The sequence below is a fragment of the Armigeres subalbatus genome, chromosome 1 (assembly GCF_024139115.2).
Source record: "Armigeres subalbatus isolate Guangzhou_Male chromosome 1, GZ_Asu_2, whole genome shotgun sequence".
NCBI lineage: Eukaryota > Metazoa > Arthropoda > Insecta > Diptera > Culicidae > Armigeres > Armigeres subalbatus.
Genome location: NC_085139.1, coordinates 264,206,826 through 264,234,041, shown reverse-complemented (window position 1 = coordinate 264,234,041; position 27,216 = coordinate 264,206,826).

Below are 27,216 nucleotides of genomic sequence, written 5' to 3'. Positions count from 1 at the left end.
GTTGGAATAAGGTAGTGACAGCCCCCTGGTAAAGATGACAATGACACGATAGTGTAAACTTGACTGATGTGTGTGACCAAGACAATGAATCGCCTGCTTTGAGCGTGCTTACAGCGGCACACTAGGAGTTAACTTTCTGGAATCAGTATGGCGAAAGGCATCTAAGGTTCGATTTCTCAAAATTAAGCGCCTTTATCGAAAAAATATTTGGTAGGCGTAGTAGCTGACACCTTCCTACATAACCGGTACCAAATATTTTTTCATGAAAAGTTTCTAGTTTCGAGAAAACCCGCGTTAGATGCCTTTCGCCATACAAATTTCTGGTGTTTAACTCATGCTGGCTGTTTTGCGCATATACTATAGCGCCTGGATGTGACAGCGGTGGGTAGAAAATCAGCCACTGCCAATAATTCATTGACAAACTTTGACGCCGTTGATGTGTGTATTGTGTTATTTATATTGGCCACTGAGTGAGACTGTATTGAGTAAGACAGAAAAGTGCAACTGTATATGAACGAAAGATTGTTGAATATGAACTTTTCACAGTGGTCCAAAAGAGTGAGTTTCATCTACCAAGAAACGGAATTTTAAAGTAGAAAATGACTGAAGCGTTGAAGGAGCACCTAGTGGTTGCAATTCTATTGTCAAGCCTACCGGAATCCTACAACCCTCTAGTTACTGCTTTGGAAGGTCGTCCGGAAGAAGACTTGAAGTTGGATTACGTCAAAGGAAAACTACTAGATGAGTGGCGGAGAAGGAATGAAAGTCGGATAGATGAAAACGAAAAGGCAATGAAATCTTCTGTAAGAGTGACCGATTGGAGGAACACAAGAGTATGCTACCATTGTAATCAAAAAGGTCATATCCGGTGGAATTGTCCTGTTTTTCTGAAGGGCATTTCGGAACAGCAAAGGACAACAAAGGAGCAAGTAGATAACGTGAAGAAAACAACGGAAATGCATCCAGATTCGGGAAGTGGAAGCAGTCGGGGAGTGTGCTTCACGACTACAACCGGCAGTAGAATTACGCGCAAAGAGAGATGGGTCCTGGATACAGGTTGTACGGAACATATGACGAATTCAGATGCCAGCTTCATAAGTAGGACTCAGCGGAGGGAAAATATACAGTTGGCAGACGGAAAAACAGTGATGGCAACAGCAAGTGGTCGTGGAAAAATTTTTGGTCGTAGTCTTAAAGGAGAGTCAGTTGAAATCAAGCTGAAGGAGTTGCTCTATGTTCCTGGGTTATCTGGACGTGTATTGTCGGTCAGCCGGATGACAAACGTTACATCTATCCATGACTCGGCTACTGGCTCCGTCGTTGACAAGCACTGCGTCGAGTTTTGCAAGTGCCTCGAGTAAAGCTTGTCCCCTCTGATTGGTGCAGCGGCTGTCCCACTCCACTGCCCAAGCGTTAAAATCTTCTGCTATGACGACCGGCTTACGACCCACTAGGTCAGACGATAGTCTATTTATCATCTGATTGAACTGTTCTAATGGCCACCTTGGTGGTGCATAGCAGCTACAATAGAACACACCATTGATCTTAGCTATCGCGACACCCTCAGCAGAGGAGTGTACCACCTCTTGGATCGGGTACCATCCAAATAGCCGCCATCCTAGAGCCGTCCGCCACCCGATTGCCGTTATCGACTTGTACGTTGTACGGGTCGGACAGGAGGTCGACATCAGTCCTCGACTCCGAGACCGACTGCCATAACAGCTACTGGGCAGTTGCACAGTGGTTAAGATTCAGCTGTGTTACTTGCACGGCTTATTCTTATTTTTCTCTCCGATGGGACACGAAGACCCACACATAACGTGGTTACAGGCTTGCTTTTTGCTGGCGCAGATAAGGCACAACTTCCTTCGCTCCATTACCTTTTTAGCTGCCGCAATCTGTAGCCTAAAATATGTGTGTAGGTGAATAGGTGTATAGAGGTCTTGTCGACCGGTGCCTCTGACGGCAGAGACGACGTCGTCCGCGTTCGTGACCTCGTCCAGTTGCTTGCACTGGAGGGTCACTTCCGCCCCAACGACCTCATCTCAGCGTCGTCACCCAAGACCTCTTGGGCCAGCTTCCTGTAGTCAGTCCCACTATACTGCGCTCCTGACCCAGCGCCGAAAGCTTTTCGGCCGTCCGCATCGATTTAAGAACTTCAGCGTACTTTGCCTTATCAGTTTTCACCAACAAGGCCTCGCCTTTGTCCTTAGCTTTATTTGCGGGTCGAGATGCGTTCGACTTCCGCTTTGCCCTACTGACCAGCTGCCAGGGATTTTCGGTCCCTTGTGCCGATGGCACAGGCTGGCTGGTTGCTCCTCCAAGGAAGGAGAAGGCATCAGTTTGAGCACCTTTGTCGGCCTTTTCTCTTCCCACCACCCACCTGATAAACGCATCCTGTTCTTGTCTTGCGACTCGAACAGCCTGGCGAAGCTGTTCTGTTTCAGTTCCTTACTGATGTTCTGCCTTGCGCTCGCGAACTCGATGATATCATCGAGTTGCTCGGCGACCACCCACATCCCGGGTAGTGGCCCGCCGAGCGTCACTCCGCTCTCCGCCACCCTGGAAGAAGACCTCGCCAAACCCCCCTTGGTAAAGGGGTCTACCACCGCCATGCTTAACGCTTCATCAAAAGAGTAATTTGGTTTTGCTTCACTCATTGTAACTGGATCCCACTTGTGGCTGCCATCGAATCCTACTGGAGAAGTCGTCTTTAATTATCCCATGGTTATCTTTACATGCCTTACGGCATGCAGGGAGGCCATGCAAGGGTTGACACTTTCGTATTCAGAGCCAGATCAGCGCAAGTCACGAAAAGGCATCTGAGCCTACTCTCACCCAGCAGGCAAAGCTTGGTGGCAGGATTGGACAGCGTGCTACAAGGCTCGCCACGGTTATAGAGGACGGAAGACAGCCTAACCATTAGCCCACTCGCCGTTTCGAGTCAGTGTCACCCGGCTCTACTAAGAGAGTAGAATGTCAGACTGCCAGCCCTCGCTTTCATAATATTGCTATATCCAAGACATGGTCCGTTAACACGCGGCCAGAATGCCATAATCAGTAGACCTCTTCATGTTTTCAAAAACTATCAAAAATTCAACCGGTCAGCTCAGAATTACAATTCTTATGCTAAAATAAGCCTTCTTTCAAATTTTCAACTAATTCGGATAAAATTTCGAGGAGGCTCAAGTCGATTTAGTGTTTTTGGGCTATTTTCAATTTTGAAAAAAATCTAACAAGGGATATAAACGCCAAAAAGCATCGCAACAACCTCTATATGGAAGATTTTGGTGTGCTCTACACAGGGAATCAATATTCGAGCAACGCCTAACAATAGAGATGAGTGACGTTTAACGCTCGCACACTGATGTGCAATTCGGCATGTGTAAATACATGTTTATTTTCCTTCTGCTCATAACCTCAAAATTGATCGAGTCATCACGATGGTTGCGAAGGAGTCAAAAAAATATGGAAATATACTCATTTTACCCAAACTTTGCTGAGTAGCACCATATAGGAGTGTTTGTTTTCCTTTTATCGCCACTCACACATTCGGACGTGAGAATCTCAATATACTCTTTGTCATCAACAGAGTTTGTCACTGACAAACGCATCTAGCGACAAACCTTTATCTGAACCCGAACACAATATGACAAGAATCATTTGCCTTGCATGCTCTGATATCTCGGAAAATACGCTGCTAATTTAGTAATCATTGTTCGATTCTCGAATATTTCCATAAAAGCAGAAACTATGATAGCATAAAACCGAAATTTTCTCTCGAAATAATGCAAAATAACGGGATGAAAAGTTAGCAACAAGATTGTCTTATTTTTTGTTGCTGACAAAGAATTTCAGATCTTTGTCATTATTATCTCCAACAAAAACAAAGCTTTGTCGTTGGTTCTCTTTTGTCGCTTGTTTCGCATGCGCATTCCAAAAAAATTGATTCCCTGGCTCTACAAATCTTGTGAACATTGCGATTCGTTCCATTCATGTTTTGAACATGTTAAAGCGATTTTCAAGCTTTAAAGTGCATAAAAACACTGTTTCCACTAAAAGTCGTTATTCTACAAAATTCTTGAATTTATGACAAATCATTGCTTATTTAAAATTTTTGTTTTCTTCTTTTTTCTCTGGACATTTGAGTAATATAACTTCTAATGTCCGATTTACCTTTAAATTCTTAAAAATCAGAAGTTGAACATTTGTCATAAATTTGCACGCTAGGATTTCCTTTAACAAGTTATTCGAACAAAACATAAATCAAATTATATGATATTTGATGCTAACAACAAACGACTTCCAAATTTGGTTCATTTCAACATATGTCTGTATGCTTTTACCTTTAAGTGCGTCGTAGTAACAAGTGAAATTAAAGCTTCTTTGTTCGAAAAACTTGTTTGACGAAATCCCAACGTGCAAATTTATGACAAATGTTCAGCTTCTGATTTTTAAGAATTTAACGGTAAATCGAACATTAGCAATTATAATACTCAAATGTCCAGGGAAAAAAAGAGGAAAATAAATATAATAAATTAACAATGATTTGTCATAAATTCAAGAATTTTGTAGAACAACGACTTTATGGGGGAGATTGATTTTATGCACTTTAAAGCTTGAAAATCACTTTAACATGGTTTAAAGGTGAACGGAACGAATCGCAATATTCACAAGACTTGTAGAGCACACCAAAAACATACATATAGAGGTTGTTGCGATGGTTTTCGGCGCTTATATCTCTCGTTAGATTTTTTCAAAATTGAAAATAGCTTAAAACACTAAATCGACTTGAGCCACCTCGAAATTTTATCCGAATTAGCTGAAAATTTGACAGGAGGCATGTTTTAGCATAAGAATTGTGATTCTTGGCTGACCGGTTGATGTTTTGATACTTTTTGAAAACATGAAGAGGTCTAATAATCAGGGATGTTGCTCCTTGGGCTCCTGTGCGCGGTCGCTTTGATAGGCCCTTCTTGCGGACACATGCAGCTCTTTGTAGAGGTTTAACAGAGCCCGCTGCCAAGCCCCATTTCTCATACAAATGGGTGGTCGAAAATATTTTTCAAATGAAAACGGTTTCTGCAGTCTGCAATATCCTATGAAATTCATACCGGAGTTCCCTCGGGATTTCATTTTAGGCAATATTCTAAAGGAAACCATATATTTCAACCCAATTTCACACGGAGTTCTGACAACGTCGATAAATGACTCGCAGCCCAGTCGGGGACATGGTGAAGCACCGATAAACAGGAATGAATGGAACAAAATTAAAATACTCGCGATGGGCAACATCCACCGTTCAGAATACCCGGTGAAGAGTTCCCGGTCTAATGTTTAAAAAATCCCAGACCAATCGCAGATACAAATAAATCGGATGTCGATACGGTTATAAATTTCAACGATAGGAACGGGTTGAATGGCAGCGTTTACAGCAGAAAGAATTAGATATAGTCAAAATTAATGGGAAATTGGTGAGTAGATGATTTCTTGTTAAGAAAATTATTTTGATCTTTTTAGTGGAATGTCTTCACTTGTCGTAAGACGAGTTTGTTTTGTGCCATCCCATTTAATTCCACCACTTGAGTGGTGGAATTAAATGGGATGGTACAAACTCGTCTTATGACAAGTGACTCATTTCTTGGTTTAGACTTATCTGGTTTGTGTGTATTACATAATGATACGTGAAGATTTCAAAGGCAATCCATATAGGTATGTTCTCAAAAGAGTTATAAAGCGATTCTAAACAGAATTTCCAACAAAAGCCATAGAAGCATCTCTTCAGTAACCTTAACCATCTGTGTGATAGCTACTTTTAGTGAGTTCTATTGATCCATCGATTTTCTAAGCCCTGTTCGAAAATAATAACTTTGAAATATCTATAGTACTTCCTAAGGCTGGAACCATTTTTTTTTCAGATAAGAAGCAGGTACAATTCGATTAGCTAGTTAAGTCAAAAACGTCAAGCCATGCGTGATTCTTCCGGCTACAATTTATGCCTAGTTGTCGGTCGTTTAGTTACTATAGATACTCAGTACCATGCCGGTATAATATTTATGAGAGCGTAGGTGCCGGAAGGTATGGTGAGCACCTTAAGTATGTATAATGTACGACTGTACCCTCCTTAGAATAGTGATAAGATGCGCCGCTATAAAGCTAGACCATGCTGAGTTTGATTCCCGGTGCCGGTCTAGGTAGTTTTCGGTTTGGAAATGGTCTCGACTTCCCTGGGCATAAGAGTATCATCGTGTACGAATGCAAAAATGGTAATTTGGCTTAGAAACCTCGCAGTTAATAACTATGGAAATGCTGAATGAACACTAAGCAGCGAAGCGGCAATGTCCCAGTGGGGATGTAATGCCAATAAGAAGAAGCAGAAGAATATGTATACTGTACCTGATAATAATTACATAATTTATCAGAGTATCATAATCTATATCCCTCAACCAATAATCCAAGTGGTATCCAGTTTTCCGCGAGCGGTAATGGCCGCCAGCCTGCCTGCGGGTCAGTCTCTGATTTGACTTTTCTGGAGGTCAACTGCACCCACCGCTCCGAGCATTTTGACCAATGTTGCATATAAGAAGGTGCTGATTCAGTGAATTCAAGCCTTCTTATATACCACATTGATCAAAATGCTCGAATGGTGGGTGCAGTTGACCTCCAGAAACGTCAAATCAGAGACTAACCCGCCGGCAAGCTGGCGGCCATTACCGCTCGCGGAAAACTGGATAGGGCTAGCCAAAAGATATTTTAGTTACTAGATAAAGACTGTCGCTATCGTCGCTGTCCGAAACATCTTTTGCTGGCGAGGATAGGGGATCTAAATGTCAATGAAGGGAAAATACATACGATTTGACAGTTTAGTACCACACATGTTTCGGACAGCAGAACAAAGGGAACCGAAGCGACAATCTTTATCTAGTAACTAAAATATCTTTTGGCTAGCCTCCAACAGGTTTCGTTGAAAGGTTGTTTGGCTTATTAACATTTTGTGTTTTGATTCAGCAATGGAAGCCTTCTGCAATATAGGAGTCCATCTGGGATACTCAATGTAATCTTGGCTTGGAGGACTAGAAATGCAATTCTTTGGGGATTTTTCATGGAATCTTTGGATGGTACTCGAGGTCATCCTTGGAAGAAACTCAATGGTATCCTTCGCTGACCCTCAATCAAGTCCTTTGGGAATTCTTAATTGGATCCTTCGGAAATTCACTATGGTCTCCTTCGGGGACTATGAAACCTTTAAGTGATTCTTGATAGAGTCCTTTAGGAGATTCTTAAAGGAATCCTTTGTGTGTGGCCTTTGGAGATCCTCAGTGTCATCTTTTGAAGATTCTCAAGGGAGAATATTCAAATCATTATGGTTTTCTTAGGGTCTGTCTCAATTGGATAATTAAACTGAAATTAAACTTAGGATCTGTCTCAATTGGATAATTAAACTGAAATTCAACTTAAAAGTGACATTTCAATAATTTTAAAATAACCCTGCTCGCAGAGCAAGATTACTTTTGGCAGATATCGAATCATTTTCCATCGATGTCCTGTTGGAATTGCTGGGTAGCACCAGCCATTCTTATAACGGGGTGATTTTTTAATTTTCGAACTGTCACTTTTAAGTTTAATTCTCGAAATGAGACAGACCCTTAAAAGAATCCTTCGACTGTTACGAAATAGATTTTTTAAAACTTTATTTATGTGGTATTTAATGGAATACTTCAATGGAGACCATCGGGAATGCGCAAAGAAATCTTTCGGTGATTTCATAAATGTAATTTTTCGATGATACATAATGTAATCCATCGTGAATTCTTGATTGAATCTTTCAGGAATATTCAAAGTAGTTTATCTGTTGTCCTTCGGAGATTCTCAAAATAATTCTCCTGGGAATGAAGTTTAACGCGTATACCGACTTCCTCCGGAAGCTCCTCCAGGAATTCCTCCGGAAGCTCCTCCAGGAATTCCTCCGGAAGTTCCTCCAGGAATTCCTCCGGAAGTTCCTCCTGGATTTCCTCCATGAATTCCTCCTGAAGTTCCTCCATGAATTCCTCCGGAAGTTCCTCCAGGAATTCCTCCGGAAGTTCCTCCAGGAATTCCTCCGGAAGTTCCTCCAGGAATTCCTCCGGAAGTTCCTCCAGGAATTCCTCCGGAAGTTCCTCCAGGAATTCCTCCGGAAGTTCCTCCAGGAATTCCTCCGGAAGTTCCTCCAGGAATTCCTCCGGAAGTTCCTCCAGGAATTCCTCCGGAAGTTCCTCCAGGAATTCCTCCGGAAGTTCCTCCAGCAATTCCTCCGGAAGTTCCTCCAGGAATTCCTCCGGAAGTTCCTACAGGAATTCCTTCGGAAGTTCTTCCAGGAATTCCTCCGGAAGTTCTTCCATGAATTTCTCCGGAAGTTCCTCCAGGAATTCCTCCGGAAGTTCCCCTAAGTTCCTCTTGAAGTTCCTCCAGGAATTCCTCCGGAAGTTCCTCCAGGAATTCCTCCGGAAGTTCCTCCAGGAATTCCTCCGGAAGTTCCTCCAGGAATTCCTCCGGAAGTTCCTCCAGGAATTCCTCCGGAAGTTCCTCCAGGAATTCCTCCGGAAGTACCGCCAGGAGTTCCTCCGAAGTTCCTCCAGGAATTCCTTCGGAAGTTCCTCCAGGAATTCCTCCGGAAGTTCCTACAGGAATTCCTCCGGAAGTTTTCCAGGAATTCCTCCGGAAGTTCCTCCAGGAATTCCTCCGGAAGGTGCTCCAAGAATTTCTCCGGAAGGTGCTCCAGGAATTCCTCCGGAAGTTGCTCCAGGAATTCCTCCGGAAGTTCCTTCAGGAATTCCTCCGGAAGTTCCTCCAGGAATTACTCCGGAAGTTCCTCCAGGAATTCCTCCGGAAGTTTCTCCGGAAGTTGCTCCAGGAATTCCACCGGAAGTTGCTCCAAGAATTCCTCCGGAAGTTGCTCCAGGAATTCCTCCGGAAGTTGCTCCAAGAATTCCTCCGGAAGTTCCTCCAAGAGTTGCTCCAGGAATTCTTTCGGAAGTTCCTCTAGGAGTTCCAGCGGAAGCTCTTCCAGGAATTCCTCCGGAAGTTCCACTAGGAATTCCTCCGGAAGTTCCACTAGGAATTCCTCCGGAAGTTCCACTAGGAATTCCTCCGGAAGTTCCACTAGGAATTCCTCCGGAAGTTCCACTAGGAATTCCTCCGGAAGTTCCACTAGGAATTCCTCCGGAAGTTTCACCAGGACTTCCTCCGGAAGTTCCACCAGGAATTCCTCCGAAAGTTCCACCAGGAATTCCTCCGGAAGTTCCACCAGGATTTCCTCCGGAAGCTCCACCAGGAATTCCTCCGGAAGTTCCACCAAGAATTCCTCCGAAAGTTCCACCAGGAATTCCTCCGAAAGTTCCACCAGGAATTCCTCCGGAAGCTCCTCCAGGAATTCCTCCGGAAGCTCTTCCAGGAATTCCTCCGAAAGCTCCTCCAGGAATTCCTACGGAAGTTGCTTCCGGAAGTTTCTTCAGGAGTTCCTCCGGAAGTCCCTCCTGGGAGTCCTCCGGGAATTCCACCAGAGGTCTTTTTTTTACATTTGTGGGTAGGTTTCCATCTCGATACAGAGACTATCGAAAAAGAGGTTAAATTCTCTATATGTAGCAGTAAAAGTAGAAGTAGATAAGAGTCATATAAACTTGACTAAAAATGTGTATTTTCGGATCTTCTTCTATGACTCTTCATTCCAACTGGAACTTGACCTGCTTTTCATCTTAGTGTACTATTAGCATTTCCACAGTTATTAATTGAAAGTCTTCTATGCCTGCCAATGCATGAGTGAGTATGTATTTTGTATGGCAAGTACAATGGATACACTATGCCAAGGGAGTCAAGAATGTTTCCCACCCGAAAACATCCCGAAATGGACTGAGTCAAACTCGCTATCTCCGGATTGGCGAGCGACTTTCATATGGAATCCCATCCATTTAAAATCTAGAAGAACGCCATTTAAAAGGCTTCTATTTGAAACCCCAGAATGATTCCATTTAAAATCCCAAGAGCCGATTTCCATCCGAAATCACAGAAGGATTCCATTCGGACTTCGAGGAGGATGCGATTTGAATTCCTTGGAGGGTTTCATTTGGAATCCCATGAGCCTTCCGCTTAGAGTCCCAGACAGAAGGAAGATTCCTCGAAAGATTCCATTTGGAATCCAAAGAGGATTCCATTTGGAAAACCACGAAGATTCCATTTGATATCCCATAATGATTCCATTTAGCACCCTAGGAACCTTCCATTTGAAATCACAGAAGGATTTCATTCGAAGTCTTTGAAGGATTCGATTTTAAATCCCTGGATCCCTTCATTTCGAATACCACGAGGATTATTATTAAAATCTCAGTTGAATGCCATTTGGAATTCTAGAATGATTCCATTGAAAATCCCAGGAGCCTCCCATTAGAAATCCCAGAATAAATCCATTTGAAATCCCACAAGGATTCTTTTTGAAATCTCATAAGGTTGGAATCCTAGAAGGATTCCATTAAATATTCCAAGAACATTCCATTTGTATTCCAGAGAGATTCCATTTAGAACCCATGAAGCCTTACATTTATAATCCCAGAAGACTTTTTTGTAATTCCAGGACTATTCGATTTAGTATTCCAGGAGACTTCCATTCCAAACCCCAGAATGATTCTATTTAGAACCCCAGAAGCCTTCCGTTTGGAATCTTATAAAGAAGATTCCATTTGGAATCCTAGACTGATTCCATTTAGACCCCACGTTTGAACCTTTTTATTGTCATAACATCCCCAACTGGGACATTGCCGCCTGGCAGCTTAGTTTTCATTCAACACTTCCACAGTTATTAACTGCGAGCTTTCAAAGCCGAAATATCATTTTTTTTCATTCGTATACAATGATACTTTTATGCCCAGAGAAGTGTTTCAGACGCATTTCCATCCAAATTTCTCCTATCTGAATCTATCGGATTCTGTATGATAAGAAAGATTTCGGAATCCCTTTAATCCTCGCCAAACCAGATGAAAACCACCAAAACTTGCAGCAAAACCATTGAGCCTAGAAAAATATGCCTAATCATTGTTATTATTTCAGCGGCTTTGAAGAGTCTCCGAACGCTGAAGACTGTGACGCTGAAGACCGTGACGTTTTATACATCATCACCCCGGCGAAGTATGTAATCCGGCAAGATAGGGACTACATTTGTTGTGTGGAAGGATACAGGATGCCGGATGGATTCTCGTAAAATGCATCAGTCGGTGAATGAGTAATCTGGAGAGAAATTGTCCAATGTCAACTCGTCAAATCTGCGGATAGTTTAGCAGTGGACCACGTACAACCGGCCGAAGGTGACGAAAACATGGAGAGGCGTACCGAAAACAGCTTGGGGACGCGGCCTATATTGAGCTGAAGGAGATGATTCCGTTGGTTGATTTATGGTATATCGCCATTGCAGGACAAACGTGCTTTCATGGCAGATCTGCGTTAGGAAACTGCCAATGACAGGCAAAAAATTAGTTATATTTATGTGTCGATCAATATATATATGTATTAAATACACAATTTCTTTTGAAAAATTTAAAAAACTTATTGAAGCAAGAAAACACGTAACAACTCAACAAAACAAATGCCATGTACGTCGCATTATTTTACGTTGCATTATTTTACATCGCCTCGATTACGTCGAATAATTTTTACATCGGAAACATACACATCGTTTCTGTTTATTACACAGCAAGCTCTCGAGTACATCGCGCAGTGTAATATTCACCAACCGATGGATTCGACGGGTTGCATCGATTTCGATGTAATATTCAACAACTTTTTTTGCTGTGTATGCAACATATTTTATGTGCAGGAATATTTAAGAACCTTTTTTTAACCCTTTAAGGGCCATCGTTAACCCTTTAAAAAATGTCACCTGCGAAAAAACATTTTTTTTCAATTTTTTTCGGTATTTTTTGTTGTTGTTTTTTTTTGTTTCCAATACAGCATGCATAAAATAGCATATTTCTATATTTCTAGTAATAATGTTGTTCATTTTCTAATCTTAACAAAGTATAGAGAATAAAAACCACAATTTTCAAGCAAACTTTGATTGCAGCTTTCTCGTAAACGCACAAAAATGCGCAAGCAAATCACTCACTAAAAGGTGGTACTAGGGTTATATTTCAATCCCCCATTTACAGATCAGGGGACATTTGGGGACATTAGGTTTGCGGGACCATTTTATAGCAAAGAATTATGATAATTAAAGTTTTTCTTCTACAACTTTTTGATATTAAACTTCGCGTGCAAAACAAACCAATCTATCGGAAAGCTAAAGTTTTAAGCTTTGAAATGGTATATAAAACCTTATATTTGGAGAAAAAATGACTTCATAACATACAAATCAAAGTTAGTAATGATTTTTTATTTTTATCAGCTTTTTTCACTTCACCAGCCCATATCTTTTGACTGAATAAACACAGCGTTTCAATATTTTCCGATTCTCTTATCTAGGGTATATACTTTCATATGATATAAAAATTAGACAAATTGGAGATAGTAAATTGTTCGATCAATGGCCACCCTTTTCCCTATAGTGCGTTGGGAGGGGTCGTTAAGCCCATGGACATAGTCTCCCCCCCACCCCTAGCGCCTCTAGTGACATTTGACCCGTTTGATTGGTGCAACGGCTACCCCACTCAAGTGCCCAAGCGTTAAAATCTCCTGCTATGACGACTGACTCACGACCTACTAGGTCGGACGATAGCCTATCGATCATATGGTTGAACTGTTTTAATGACCACCTTGGTGGAGCAAGGCAGCTACAATAGAACACACCATTGATCTTAGCTACCGCGACATCCTCAGCAGAGGAGTGTATCACCTCTTGGATCGGGTACCGTCCCGTCGTGCAAATAGCCGCCATCCTAGACTCGTCCGCCACCCAATAGGACGTCGGAAAAGGTGTTGTTTTTAAAAGATGTCGTCACTATTTACATTTAAAACTTTTTTTTCTATTCGTCGTAGCCTATCAAGTATCAAGTAAGTAAATCTCGCCCAATCTCGTAGCATTGTATGCTGTCTTGTATTCCTGAAATTTGAATTGAAACCCCAGTGTTTCGCTAAGAATTACAAGGATTAATGGGGAAGGTAACAACTATTTCGATGACGATTAAAAAATTAAAAAACCAAAAAGTTTTTTGAATTCGTAATTTTCTTCGTAAACTGCCAATACTGCATATGAGGACCATACGAGCACGAGTCTCGGAAAGTTATTCCAGAAAAAAAAACTCAAGGGTACCATAGGCTTTGAAATAGAACCCTAGATGTCCTTGCAAGCGAACAGGTGTAGTGTAATCTACATAGAGTATGAGCAAAACCACATGGGATTTGAAATCGCGATTTGCACAGGACCCTTTCCAAGAATACTAGTCGTTTACCCTGTGAACCAGCGAGGGTGATGCAACAGAACGGCGAGGGAATCGGCAGAATATTATAGATGACTCCTACTGTTTCTGCCGCCGTTCCGTTGCAATGCGTTCGGCCGTTAGGTTATATATCACGGATTTTTTTACGTTATGAAATACTTCACCTGCATGATAATATTATTAAATTCATCTTTAGATTTCCCTCGGAGCAGCTGTGATCGTAGCAGTCTGCATCTTCCTTCCCATAAGTCTAATCTCCGCCTACTGTAAAGTTCGTCCATTAACCGATATACGACTCTCTAATCGATCGATTTAGGATCCTTAATGGACACCTAATTATAGTGACCCTCGGCCATTGCCGGATATAAATGAGTCCGATGTTGCATGCTGCTGCTTTCGCCATGTTCTGCTCTCATACCACCTATTAGGGCAACAAAAGAAAACCAACAAAATGTACACCTTGCGCTTTGGTTTGCCCTGCAGGGTTGTCCAACAATCGGTACACACAGTTGATTGCGATAAAATTACCGAAGGGAACTCCGAATCGCCTCGCGTTGTCGACGGCTAAGTGGTCTGAAATGGGAGAAAATTAAGGACGCCAGCAGCGACACTCGGTGTACAATTTCATGTTCGCCCATGTCATAGTTAATAATTTTAATTAGTCCCAACAACAATGTTGCTCCCAGACCGCACAGAGGACCGGGCAGTCGCCAGCCGTTCACCGTCAAATGTCTTGACCCCGACCCGTTGTTGATAGGATCTTGACCATAATATGTGTACCGTGTCGCGCTTCGTCGCACCCAAAACACGCGTACTTTCACTCAATCAATTTTCTTCTAGCTACGCGAATAGTGAATGGGAAAAATTCCTTCGTGGAAAATTGCTTATCCTGGGCTGTAATCTTGAGAGATTTGGTGGTACGCCATGTGGCAGTGGTAATTTGCCTTCCTTGTGCGAAGGAACTGGCACCGGTGTGGAAGCGGGATATTGGAAATGGGTGTGCGTTTTGTGCGGATGTTTGTAATTATAAATAGTGGCACAGCGAAATAAAGTCACGTGAGGTTTGATTTGAATACTTCTAATCGTTCCAATGTAGGGATATTAGAAGCTAGGCAGTAACTATTAGTTCGTTAATGCTACATAAGAGATTCTAATTGGCCCATGGTAAGGAAAAAAGGAAAACTAATTCTTGCCATTATCGAAAATTATCTGTAAATTAGGACGAAAGCAATTTTAGACGCATGAAAGAGCGGCGAGCTTTTTATGATAATTCTCTTTAAGAGGAGTGCTGTTATGTATTAAGAAAAAGAATTGTTGTTTAGTTATGACTCATGACATCTATTTTGATCATAACACAGAAGTCAGAATACCAAAAAGAGAAAACGAGATATTTCGGAGGTACATATTCGATTATTCGTTATATTTACGCCGCCCTTGTATGAACACGATGAGGCCGCATGGTTGTTTACCGTTCCATCACTGTCGTCTGTTTTTATGGGCTTTCAAAAATTAAAACTGTTGTAAAAACCACATTTCTTGACCGATACCTTCGCAACAAGTTGCATTCGATCCGGATGGATCCCAGTTTTTGATTCACACTGGATTTGGTTACGGTTCCAGAATTATTCCTGAATCCGTTGAGGTCAGTTGTCCCCGGGAAAAGTGGCCATTAACAAATTTAAGTCAAAACAGTTCGTGTGACACTTCAATCTTCATGATTTCACAAAACAATGATCGGAATGTTATTTCCAGGCTTCTTGGGCCATTCGGGTTCAACCCGGCTACAATCCGAGGAATGGCCATTTCCTAATTCGAGCCAAAATAGGTCGTGCAACATCTCAAACTTCATGATTTCACAAAGCAGTGATGGGAATAATATTTTCAGGATTTCTGGGCCACTCGGGTTCAATCTGGCCACATCGGCCATAATCCGGAAGACCTCCGGACTAGCCATTTTCTAAATTGAGCCGAAAGTAGGTCGTGCGACATTTCAAACTTTATGATTTTACAAAACAATAATCAGACTAATCTTTTAATTGGTTCCTGGGCCACTTGGGTTCAATCTGGTCACATCGGTCACAATTCGGAGGACAGAATGCGCATGAACTGTTCAGAACTCTTCGTAGAGTACAGTAGAATATTCTTCGAAATTTACACACAAAAAATCTTCGGAACATCCGCGGTAGACTCTAAGGAGTTTCACGGGAAACTCTTTATAATTTTTAAGGAGAACTTTCCGGAATTTTTATTAGAATTTTCAGAATTTCTCCGAGATTTAAAATTTCCACTGAAAACTGTTTGGTTTCAACGGAATTTTTTTTCGGGGTTTTGAAGGAATTTATTCTGGAAATTTTTGGTATTGTGCATTCGAAATTCCATAGGACATCCCTTCGAAAAAGGTTCGTTGGCCGAAAATCATTCAGCGATAAGCCATTTGGCCGAAGGTCATCTAACCGAATTGCATTTGGTCGAAAAAAGCGTCAGGGAGAACGGTTATACATCAAAAACGGTTGTGCCAAACATTTCATTTGACCAAAGTGGCATACGCCCAAACTGGTAATTTGACCGAAAAAGCCGATTGCCCTAACAGGTCGTTCGGCCTAATAGGTCGTTTGAGCCATTTGGCCGAAAATGTCATTTGGACCAACGAGTCAAACGGCCAAATGCCAACGGATAATATAGTCAAAAATGTCCCTTCGTTTGACCAAATGGCGTACCGCCAAACGACTTTTCGACCAAAAGATCATTTCGGCAAATGATATTTTCTATCAAATGACCTATATGGCCAAACAACTTTTTTCAGCCAAATGATCAGTTCGGCGAAAAGTCATTTGTTCGAATATCGCTTGGCTGAACAACACGTTAAGCCGAAAGTCGTCTAGCCAAGTTCCATTAGGCCGATTTGAACGTTTGTCCTAAACGGTCATTAGTTCAGAAATGGTTTGACCGAAAATCTGATTTGGTCGTGTTATCGAACAATAACTGTTTTGCAAATTGAGTGGGGTCGTAGGGAAAAAATATTATATTTGCTATGAACGGTCAATTTAAAAATCGTTCGTTTGACTGCGGCGACGTGGTTACCAAACACTGGAGACAAAGTGGAATCGTGGTAGCAGGGTGGGCGGATGTAGCGAGAGTGAGAACCGGGTGGAGAATGGGTATCACCTACAGCTACTAGTTGGACTGGTTGGAGGGAGAAAAACGATGGGAAGAGGATTGTTCGTTAGCAGTATCGAGAGTACGGACGTGTTTCTTGACAAAGAAAATTGGATTTCTGAAAATCCACGTGGCAGAATAAAAAACCTAAACTGGTTTCGGAAGCTTTGCTCCAGGTGCGCAAAGCCGCGGTTCATCGGGAAAAATAATTACAACCAACCACCGCGATTGTAGACCCTTTGACCGTTTTTTCACCATCGGCGTCGCTCGGCAGCCCGTCATTCCGCATTCCGTTATCCGAAAGCCATCGCCATTCTTCGACAAGCCACCAGCCAACCGTCAGCGTGTCGCCATTCACCGGCTACCAAGCTCAGTCCTGCCAACCCACGCTACTTCAGGCCGTCTTTATTCTTCGATCGGCTACTAATAGGCCGTCGTCCATCCCGTTCTGGCGCGCCACTACCGATTTGCGCTACGGCCTTCGATATTTTCCCTCACCGTATCCGTGTCAGGTGAAGACACCATCCGGCCGTCGTCAAGCCGCCATTCAGACGCCACCAAGCCTACCGGTCCGCGGAGTCGCCCTGTCGCCGACCCATGGACTGACCGCCGCCCCATCGCAGTGACGTTGCCATACCCGTAGCCAGCGAATAAACAACCTAAAAGGTAACGCAATATTTTTATTTAGGACCACCCCACCGAAAACTCTCCCTTCCAAGCAACGCCCTGGGACCCGGGAGAAAAGAGATCTTGTGTGCCGGTGTCAGGCCATTAGGCCGAAGGTCATTAGGCCGAATAGACATTAGGCCGAACGGTCATTAGGCCGAATGGCCATTAGGCCGAATTAGCAAAAAGAAGCAAGAAGTGAAAAATATGAAGTTCTTTTTTCACCTCACCCCTTCTTCCTTCTCCCATCTTGAATCTTCCTTTTTCTTTCTTCTTCCTTCCTTCTTCCTTCTTCCTTTTTCCTTCTTACTTTTTCCTTCTTCCTTCTTCTTTTCTCCTTCTTTCTTCATCCTTCTTTCTTCTTCCTTCTTTCTTCTTCCCTCTTCCTTCTACCTTCTTTCTTCCTCCTTCTTTTTTATTCTTTTTTCTTCCTACCGTTTTCTTCCTTCTTTCTTCTTCCTTCTTATTTATTCTTTCTTCTTCCTTCCGTTTTCTTCTTTTTTTTCTTCTTTCTTTCTTCTTCCTTCTTCCTTCTTTCTTCTTCCTTCTTCCTTCTTTCTTCTTCCTTCTTTCTTCTTCGTTCTTCTTTCTTACTTCTTCCTTCTTCCTTTTTCCTTCTTCCTTCTTCCTTCTTCCTTCTTCCTTCTTCTTTCTTACTTCTTCCTTCTTCCTTTTTCCTTCTTCCTTCTTCATTCTTACTTTTTCCTTCTTCATTCTTATTTTTTCCTTCTTCATTCTTACTTTTTCCTTCTTCCTTATTCCTTTCTACTTCTTCCTTCTTCCTTTCTACTTCTTCCTTTCTACTTCTTCCTTCTTTCTTCTTCCTTCTTCCTTCTTCCTTCTTGCTTCTTCCTTTTTCTTTCTTCCTTCTTTCTTCTTCCTTCTTTCTTCTTTCTTCTTTCTTCTTTTTTCTCTCTTCTTTCTCCTTCTTTCTCTCTTCTTTCTTCTTTCTTCTCTCTTTTTTCTTCTTTCTTCTTCCTTCTTCCTTCTTCCTTCTTCCTTCTTCCTTCTTCCTTCTTCCTTCTTCCTTCTTCCTTCTTCCTTCTTCCTTCTTCCTTCTTCCTTCTTTCTTCTTCCTTCTTCCTCCTTCCTTCCTTCTTCCTTCCTTCTTCCTTCTTCCTCCTTCCTTCCTTCTTCCTTCTTCCTTCTTCCTTCTTCCTTCTTCCATTTTTCTTCTTTCTTCTTCCTTCTTTCTTTTTCCTTCTTCCTTCTTTCTTCTTCCTTCTTCCTTCTTTCTTCTTCCTTCTTCCTTCTTCATTCTTACTTTTTCCTTCTTCCTTCTTCCTTTCTACTTCTTCCTTCTTCCTTCTTACTTTTTCCTTCTTCCTTCTTACTTTTTCCTTCTTCCTTCTTCCTTTCTACTTCTTCCTTCTTCCTTTCTACTTCTTCCTTCTTTCTTCTTCCTTCTTCCTTCTTCCTTCTTCCTTCTTGCTTCTTCCTTCTTCCTTCTTCCTTCTTTCTTCTCTCTTCTTCCTTCTTCCTTCTTTCTTCTCTTTTCTTTCTTCTTTCTTTTTCCTTCTTCCTTCTTCCTTTTTCCTTCTTACTTCTTCCTTCTTCCTCCTTCCTTCTTCCCTCTTCATTCATTCTTCATCCTTCTTTCTCCTTTCTTCTCTCTTCTTCCTTCTTTCTTCTTCCTTCTTTCTTTTTCCTTCTTCCTTCTTGCTTCTTGCTTCTTCCTTCTTGCTTCTTCCTTCTTGCTTCTTGCTTCTTGCTTCTTGCTTCTTCCTTCTTCCTTCTTCCTTCTTCCTTCTTCCTTCTTCCTTCTTACTTCTTCCTCCTTTTCCTTCTTCCTTTCTACTTCTTCCTCATTGCGCACTACTCACTTCTCACTCCCCAGTTCTCATTCGGCCTAATGGCCATTCGGCCTAATGACCGTTCGGCCTAATGACCATTCGGCCTAATGGCCTTCGGCCTAATGACCCAGCATCTTGTGTGCCCACCCCGGAAGCTGCCGTTGGCTCTAGACCAGCAGCTTGGGGCTTAGGCACGCCACCTTCTGGGACGTAGCAGGACTCCCGGGGTCAAATATAGTTTCAGTCGTTAGTGACATACAGACAAAAAAATCGTTCAAACTGGTAATTAGGCCGAAAAAGTAGTTTGTGCCAAAATGTCATTTGGCTGAAAACGTTTTTTTTTCTTGTGGAAGGGTAAACGGAAATCTGCAACCAGACACCGGAGGAGGTAACTCAGGTAGTGTGGGGATGGGTATGTTATGTAACTCTTACCCGACCCACTAAAACCAAAACCCTTTCGCCAGTCCACACCCCCGGCCCGCAATTAAGCAATACATCAGGGGGGACTATTGAGAACGCTCACGCCTATGCTAACGCACTTGACGTTAATACACACAACATCGACTTCAAAGGTTGCTACCTCACCACCCGTCGATCGCAAGCTATGATAGTAACCTAGCGGTCCGTATCATAATCTCACGTTGGAGACGAGCACCCCGACAACAACTACCGCGCATGAACCGCAATGACCTCTATATCTACATATTGAGATCCCCGCAGCCCACCCGCGACATGTTGGTTTTCGGAGTGAGCAAAGTGTTCACTGCATCACAGGTGCCCTTACTGCACTCGTTGGTTTTGTTCAAGACGCCACCACCGCTGCAGTTTCGACATAATCTGTTGAGATGCTCTCGACGAGGTTGTCCGGGGTTGTATCCATACCACTAACAAGCAGCATGGCATTGCGTTCTACCTCGAATCGCAGGCATGCGAACATCGGCTTTTAGTGCTACGGCCCATGCCGGCACGCCATAACGGATGATAGACAATGCTACGCCAGTTATCAGCCTACGCACTTGACTATGCACCGCCGATCTATTGGACATCATTCGTGATAAAGATTTTATCGCCAATGGAGCCCGCTGACATGCATAATCGACGTGGCTCGTTAAATTGAGTTTATCGTCGATCATCACGCCCAGATGCTTGAGAGACCTCACGGAGTTAACTGTGCAGTTCCTACTCTTATCCTCGCTTGCTGCAACCCATGGCGGTTATGCACCACCACGACTTCCGTCTTGTGGTGTGCAAGGGACAACCGTCTCGAGTTGAGCCATTCCTCCACTCTGTCAATCGTGTATGAAGCCTTCAGTCTGACTTCGTCGAGAGTGTCTCCTGTTACCTCCAGCATTACGTCATCCGCGAAGCCTTCAATCTTCACACCGGCCAGACTTAAGCGTAATACTCCATCGTACATAATATTCCACAAAACTGGTCCGAGGATCGATCCCTGTGGAACACCCGCAGACACTACGATCGGCTTGTGACCAGCATCCGTGTCGTATATCAGCACACTGTTCTGAAAATAACTTTTCAGTATTCTGCACAAGTAATCCGGAACTCTCAATCGGTGCATGGAGTCAGCAATTGCTGCCCAGCTAGCATTATTAAACGCGTTTTTTACATCAAGTGTAATCAACGCGCAGTACCTAATACCTCTTCTGTTAAAACCTCTCGCTATCTTGGCCGTATCCGTTACCGCTCGAATTGCTTCGGTGGTAGAACGGCCCTTACGGAAACCATACTAGTTGCTGGATAAGCCACCAGCACACTCCGTATAAGCCGACAATCTATTCAGGATGACCCTCTCTTGCAGCTTCCCAGCTGTGTCGAGTAGGCAAATTGGTCTGTATGCCGAAGGGTCCCCCGGCTGTTTGCCAGGCTTCGGTAATAGCACCAATTTCTGCCGTTTCCATCGGTCTGGGAAGTTTCCTTCGTCCATGCATCTCTGGAGGCAGCTCCTGAACATATCTGGATCGGCAAGAATGGCGTGTTTAAGGGCCAGGTTTGAAATACCATCCGGGCCTGGCGCCTTATTGAGCTTAAGTTTTCTTGCGGCTACGATAAGCTCTTCGTTAGTCACTAGCGGTACCACGTCAACTGACTCGTACGGAGTAGCGGGCCAGTCCGATGGTTCATGTCTCGGAAACAATCCCTCTACTATTCCGGCTAACATCTCTGGGGATCTTTCAGGAGGTGTGCTATTGGTCCTAGACATCACTATCCTGTCGCTCTTCGCATCTTCGCTCGCTTGCTACATTTAATCTCGTAGTTCAGAGCTCCGTTTACCTTTGCTATGACAAAACCCTCATCGTCGGGAGAAGATATTATTTTCTGGATGGGGTATCGCCCACAAGTCCAAATTTCCACCATACCGGACTTGTCCGCAATCCAACTGCCTTTCCCAGCAGGGATGCGGTTTGGGTCGGACAGCAAGGCAACATCAGCTTTACACTCGATAGCCGACTGTTGTAGCAGTAGTTGGGCCGCCTCGCAGTGGTTTAAGTTTAGCTGTGTTACTTGCATGTTTGGACCCTTCTAGAGGCCGGACAGGCCTGAGCACCGGTGAGATGCCTGATGTTTGCCCCCGGAGGACATATCAGACATCTTGGTGCAGCCTGATTGGGTTGGCTTGTGCTCAGCGAGCACACCGACCAGCCCACCGACCAGCCCACCTTCAGTTTTACCTTATCCAGCACCATCTTGGCCTCGGCCATAGGTACTTGGAATGAGGAAACCTGTATTCCCGCAAAGCCTTTGCGTAACCGAATCGCGGATTCCTGGATCTCGACATTGCACTGCTCCTTCAGTGCGTCTATCAGGTCTCCGGCTTCGGTTATCTCATCCATGCCCTTGCACTTGATGTTCAAGACTGGGCAAAGGGCTCTAACCTGAACCCCGTCACCCAGGACCTCCTCCGTCAACTTTTTATACTCGGAACTCTTCCGAGTAGCATCCCGCTTCAAGACGAGAATCATCTCGCCTTTGCGCTTTCTTCGGATGCAGTTGACATCCCCTTCTAGACTAGAGAGCTTCTCGGTGCCTCTCATAGTCTTTAGGACATCGGCATAGCTTTTATCGTCAGTCTTGACAATAATCGCTTCGCCTCTGTCCTTCCGCTTGTCACTGCCATTGGAAGGCGCACCCTTTTTCACACGGGATCTACCCTTCTTAGCAGTGACTTGCTCCGCACCTTTGGTCGCACTCCTTGCGACCTGCTGACGACTTCGTTTCGCCTTTCTTGGATTCACGACCTCCGTCCATGGCAGGTCTTCCTCCCGGCGATCCTCTGGTATCATCTTTGGTGGAGGTACCATTTTCCTCTCGGTCTTATCCACTCGGACCTTCTCGACTGTCCGTACCGAGGCTTTTTTAGCTACTTTCAGGTCCGCCTCCTGCGTGACCTTACTTAGCTTAGGAGTTGCTCCGCTAATTGCCATACTCCGTTGAAGCTCTGCAGTCTGGCTCTCCGCCAGCTGCTTCTCCTCTGTAAGGTGCCGAATCTTCAATTCAGCTTCCTTTGAGGTCTTCACCGCTTGGCTTCACCATGTTTGCAGGGATGCTGCCCGGCATTCTTGCAAAATGCCCTGCCCATCGTACCCTTCCGGCTTTAGCTACCTTCTGGATACTGGGTTCGCCGTCGAGCCGGGCGAGCTCGTGGGTCATTCTTCGCCGCCACACACCATCTTCTTGCAGACCGCCAAAGATGGTCCTCCTAAACACCCGTCTCTCGAATACTTCGAGCAAGCAAGCCCTCCTCGGGCATTGTCCATGTTTCATGTCCGTAGAGGACTACCGGTCTTATCAACGTTTTGTACATGACCCATTTGCTGCGGTGATGAACCTTTTTTAACCGCAGTTTCTTTTGGAGTACGTATTAGACCCGACTTCCTCAGATAATGCGCCTTCCGCAGTGTCGGCAGAGCTTGCTTCTGTCAGGGCCTTTGCAGTCCCATTGCTTGTGTCCCGGTTCCAGGCACTTGAAGCAAACTTCGGGTTGCTCGTATTGCCCACAGGGCACACCGACAAGCCCACATTGACGCTCTCTAACTTACCTACCTTGGAGGCGTCCGCTACAGATAGCCGAACCAACGCTACCTGCGTCCCTGCCGGACCTTTCTGCAGCCGAACGGCTGCGGTGGGCGTCTCCACTTCACACTGTCGCCGCAGTGCCCAGACGAGCTCTTCGACTTAGGTGATCTCGTTCAGGTCTTTAACCCTTAGATTCACAGCTAGGACTTCCTCTGCCAACTTCTTGTAGGCGGCGCCCTTTTGCGAGACGCCCCGCTTCAGTTCGAGGATCATCTCGCCCATCCGGGTACGTCTTATTCGACGTACGTCGGCGCCGAGTTCATCGAGCTTGACGCCACTTCTCATCGCCTTCAAGACGTCCGAGTACTTAGCCTCGTCCGTCTTGATGACTAGGGCATCGCCTCTGGAGCGATTGGCGCCTACCCTAGACTTCTTGCTACCCTCATTCGCCTGGGCCTTCTTTTCGGCCCTTGGCGTCTTCGGTTTCCTCTTGTTCTTGACCAAAGTCCAGGAGGCGTCATCCCCCTCTATTTCCCTGGTCTGGAGCTCTCAGCCTGCCGTAACCCCTTACCACAGTCTTTCCTGGGTGGACGGACCTTTCCAGGTCCTTCCTCCCTCGGTTTTTGAGGTACCTGGCCGAGGTTCAGCTTCCCAGCCCCACTACCCTTTTTCGGGGTAGTAACCCTCCGAGTTTTGGAGCGGCCCCCAGGGAGCTCATCCCCTGGAGACTGTCTCCTCCGTTTTTGTGTCTGCTCCGTTGGAGCAGTCACCCCCGACGTAGACATTGGCACCACCGTCTTCGCTGGCACGCCCTCGGTCGATTCGACCTTGCCCGAGTCCGCGAATCCTTGGGCCTCAGTCTGGGTAGACCTCGACTCCACGGATTTCACGGGTTCTCACTTGGCCGTCCCGACCTCCCTCTCCAGCTTGGCGTCCAACATCGACTTTCGAAGTTTCAGCAAGCTTCTCCTGAGGTCCTTAATGATATTATGCTTCGATGACGCAAAGTCGACGATGGCATCCAGCTGTTCCGTCGCTACCTCGAATGCCAAAAGCCCATCGCGTTTGCGGTTCATCGCCCCCATAAGCCATGGGCCGTCAATAACCTCTACCGGCGTAGCCGGGGCAGAGGCCTGAACAACCCACCTCTTGCGAAGGGGTTGTCGCCTACACTACTATGACCAAAATACCATTTTTTTATTTGGACGAGAAAGGCACCATCATCGCTAGGTGTTTTTTATTGTAAAGATACATTACAACCCCCATTTAAAAGTCATATTTACCATTCATTTAATCGTGGAAAACCACTATTTCTTATGTGATTTAACAGATATTCTAAATACTCACGCTCCTCTAATGTGAAAGTGTACTATACACATGTGGCAGTGTTGGCTTGAGAAATGATTGTTGAAGAAAAATAAAAACAAGTCAATCCTAATTTTTTGTGCCAACAAAGAGGTGAGCATTAAAAAACTGAATTGAAATAAATAACTAAAACTAAGTGTAATCAATTAACATTATATTTTCCAGTTTCGAAAATGCTTTCCAAACAACAAGTGTTGGAGCTTTTCCATCAAATGCAGACCGCAGAAGTTGCTTAAATCGTGGAGCAAGCACCAGTCCTTTTCAATCCAACTGCGGAACAGAACCCTTTTGGAAGTGCGGCTCCGGTCAATTCAATGGCACCTATAAATGTAGCACAGCCATTAGTAGTAAGTAACAAATCCATTGACTCGAATAATGTGTTGGAAGATGATATCGATGTCCAATATGTGGTAATTGACAAATCGACCTCTCATGCACGAAATGATCTCGACGATCTTCTACAATCCAAGGGACTCGGTTGCTACAGTGCAATTCTACAGAAGGATCATGGAATCATAAACATTGAAATGTTTATCGAACGAAATGGAGAGAGACGATATCAACTTATTCTGCCATGTTATCAGCCACCGAATTCTGTTCCGGAAAATGTTGAACGGATTGGTAATATTTAGACTCTCGTGTGTATGTTATCAGCTTTATGTGTGATTTTTTTTTATAGAAGTCGGATTCAAACCATTCATCAAAAGGTCGAATAGATTGTTACCTCCGTTCCGCTTGAAGCCGATTCGATGGCTACTGGCCAGCAAAAGGTTTGTACACATTGCTTTTTGGTTGAAAATAAAAAAAAGTACATTCAAATAAATTGTATAGTTCCGCTGCCTTCGAGATTTTCTCCAAAATCGGCCGGAAGGAAGATCAATTTTGCAATACTATGAAGTGCACAATGTTCTGTCGAACGCAATGCGCAACGAGCTTGTTCGCATTTTATTGCTCGAAGGATTAAACATGAACCTGACTTTGGACAGCAAATTTCACCTGGTGATGACAGATAAGATTCACGATTTATTCCCTGAAGAGAAAAAGGTGAGTGATTAATATTGGACAACAACTTACTTGCAAATCCTTGAACAACTTTTTTATAGGAAACCTATTATCGAGCAGGGTATACTGATGCTAACGGTAACCGCGTCGAGCTAAAAGCCCTGGGCTTGAAAGGACCTAACACCACCAGTAATCAAGAAGCGGGGACATCTACCGATGGCCTTGTAAATGAAGATCTTCAAGTACAAGCGGAAAGTTGGCTGATTCACGGAAGGAGCCCAATGGAAGAAGTTCGCAAGCAATGGGACATATGCTTCGCGCGACGAAAACAAGCTATTCTTCGAGAAAAGAACCTTAACACGATTTTTAAACAGTATCCAATAATACAGGACCCAAAAGGAGGCGTTTTGGTAATATATTCAAAATCTAATTTTTCACATAATAAATTATTCAAGTATTCAAAATATTGTTGTCGTATCCGACGGTGAAACTACCGTCCGCAGATTCAGCCATTATGTTGCCCGCAAAATCAAACCACGACCATCCGCTTTGAAAATCGACACAAGAATGATCCTCGATACAAGAAAAAATGGCACGACAGCTTCCTTGCTATCCCTTTTCTCTTCCTCTATAGTCCCCTCATGATAATCTTTCTCTTACTACTCTTTCCAATGACTTCTCCCGGAAACCTATTTTTCCAAGCCAAAGCTTATTTCCAACTTCGAACATTCCAGTCAGTTTCCCTATTGTACATTTTCAACCATTAAGCTTTAATGCTAGCCTGGCCTCAAACCTACCGAGAAATATTTCAATTTGCTTGCATTATTTTTTCAGTGGGGTGAGAAACGTCAGCTGAAATATTTATGTACTTCATTCGAATCTTTTGGCATTATGTATTTACTGTCAGATTTTTGCCTTGTTTGTTTTGAACCTCCTATATAAACCAAATCTAGTAGTCAAGAATATTCAACGTAGTATGTTCATCACAGTCTGACATCAACATAAATAATTTACTCGGTAAGTTATTATTTCGAACATCAGTTTTGTTTATTTTCTCCGATTCTTATTTATCCCGTATTCTACATTACCCTTCTTCTGTACTCTTACAGGGAGTTAATTATAAATTCTGTAAATGAAGTTTTCGTCGAAGCGAGCTGGCCGCTGGATGTCATTTCGTCGTCGTAAAGATCTAGAAGATTCTCCGCTATCTGTGCCATCATTTGTAGAAGTACCGAAGTCCATGTCTTCTCCATCGAAAGCAGGACGTTTATCAATAATTTGATCACCGTTTCCGGTCAAGTTTTGCGGCAATCGTTGGATTTTCTTGACGTCATTCACACTACGCGAATACTGGATCCCATTTGCGCTCATAGCAACCACTTTTGCACCATGCTTTGCTATTATCCTGAACCGTTCGTTGGAGAAAGTAGCATCCGTTTTGCTCCTTCGATATTGTGCGAGCAACACATCATCACCAACATTGATGTCGGATTCCTTAGCCCCTCGAGACTGATCTGCGTGTCGCTTGCTAATCAATTTGGATAAATCATCCCGTTCGCGAATGTCAAGACGATCGAGCTCTGTTTCAGATGGCTTCCACAGGCTAGGAAAAGTTCCTCTGTACCGCCAGCCTACCATTAGCTCAAAAGGTGTAATGCCCAACCTAGAGTGAGGAACTAACGTGTTACGACGGTGAACATACTGCTCCAATGCATCACGCCAGTTAGAACCTTCCAACTTCGAAGCTGTCAATGCTTTTATTATGCCTGGATTCTGCCTTTCCACGGCGCCATTGGTTTGAGGGC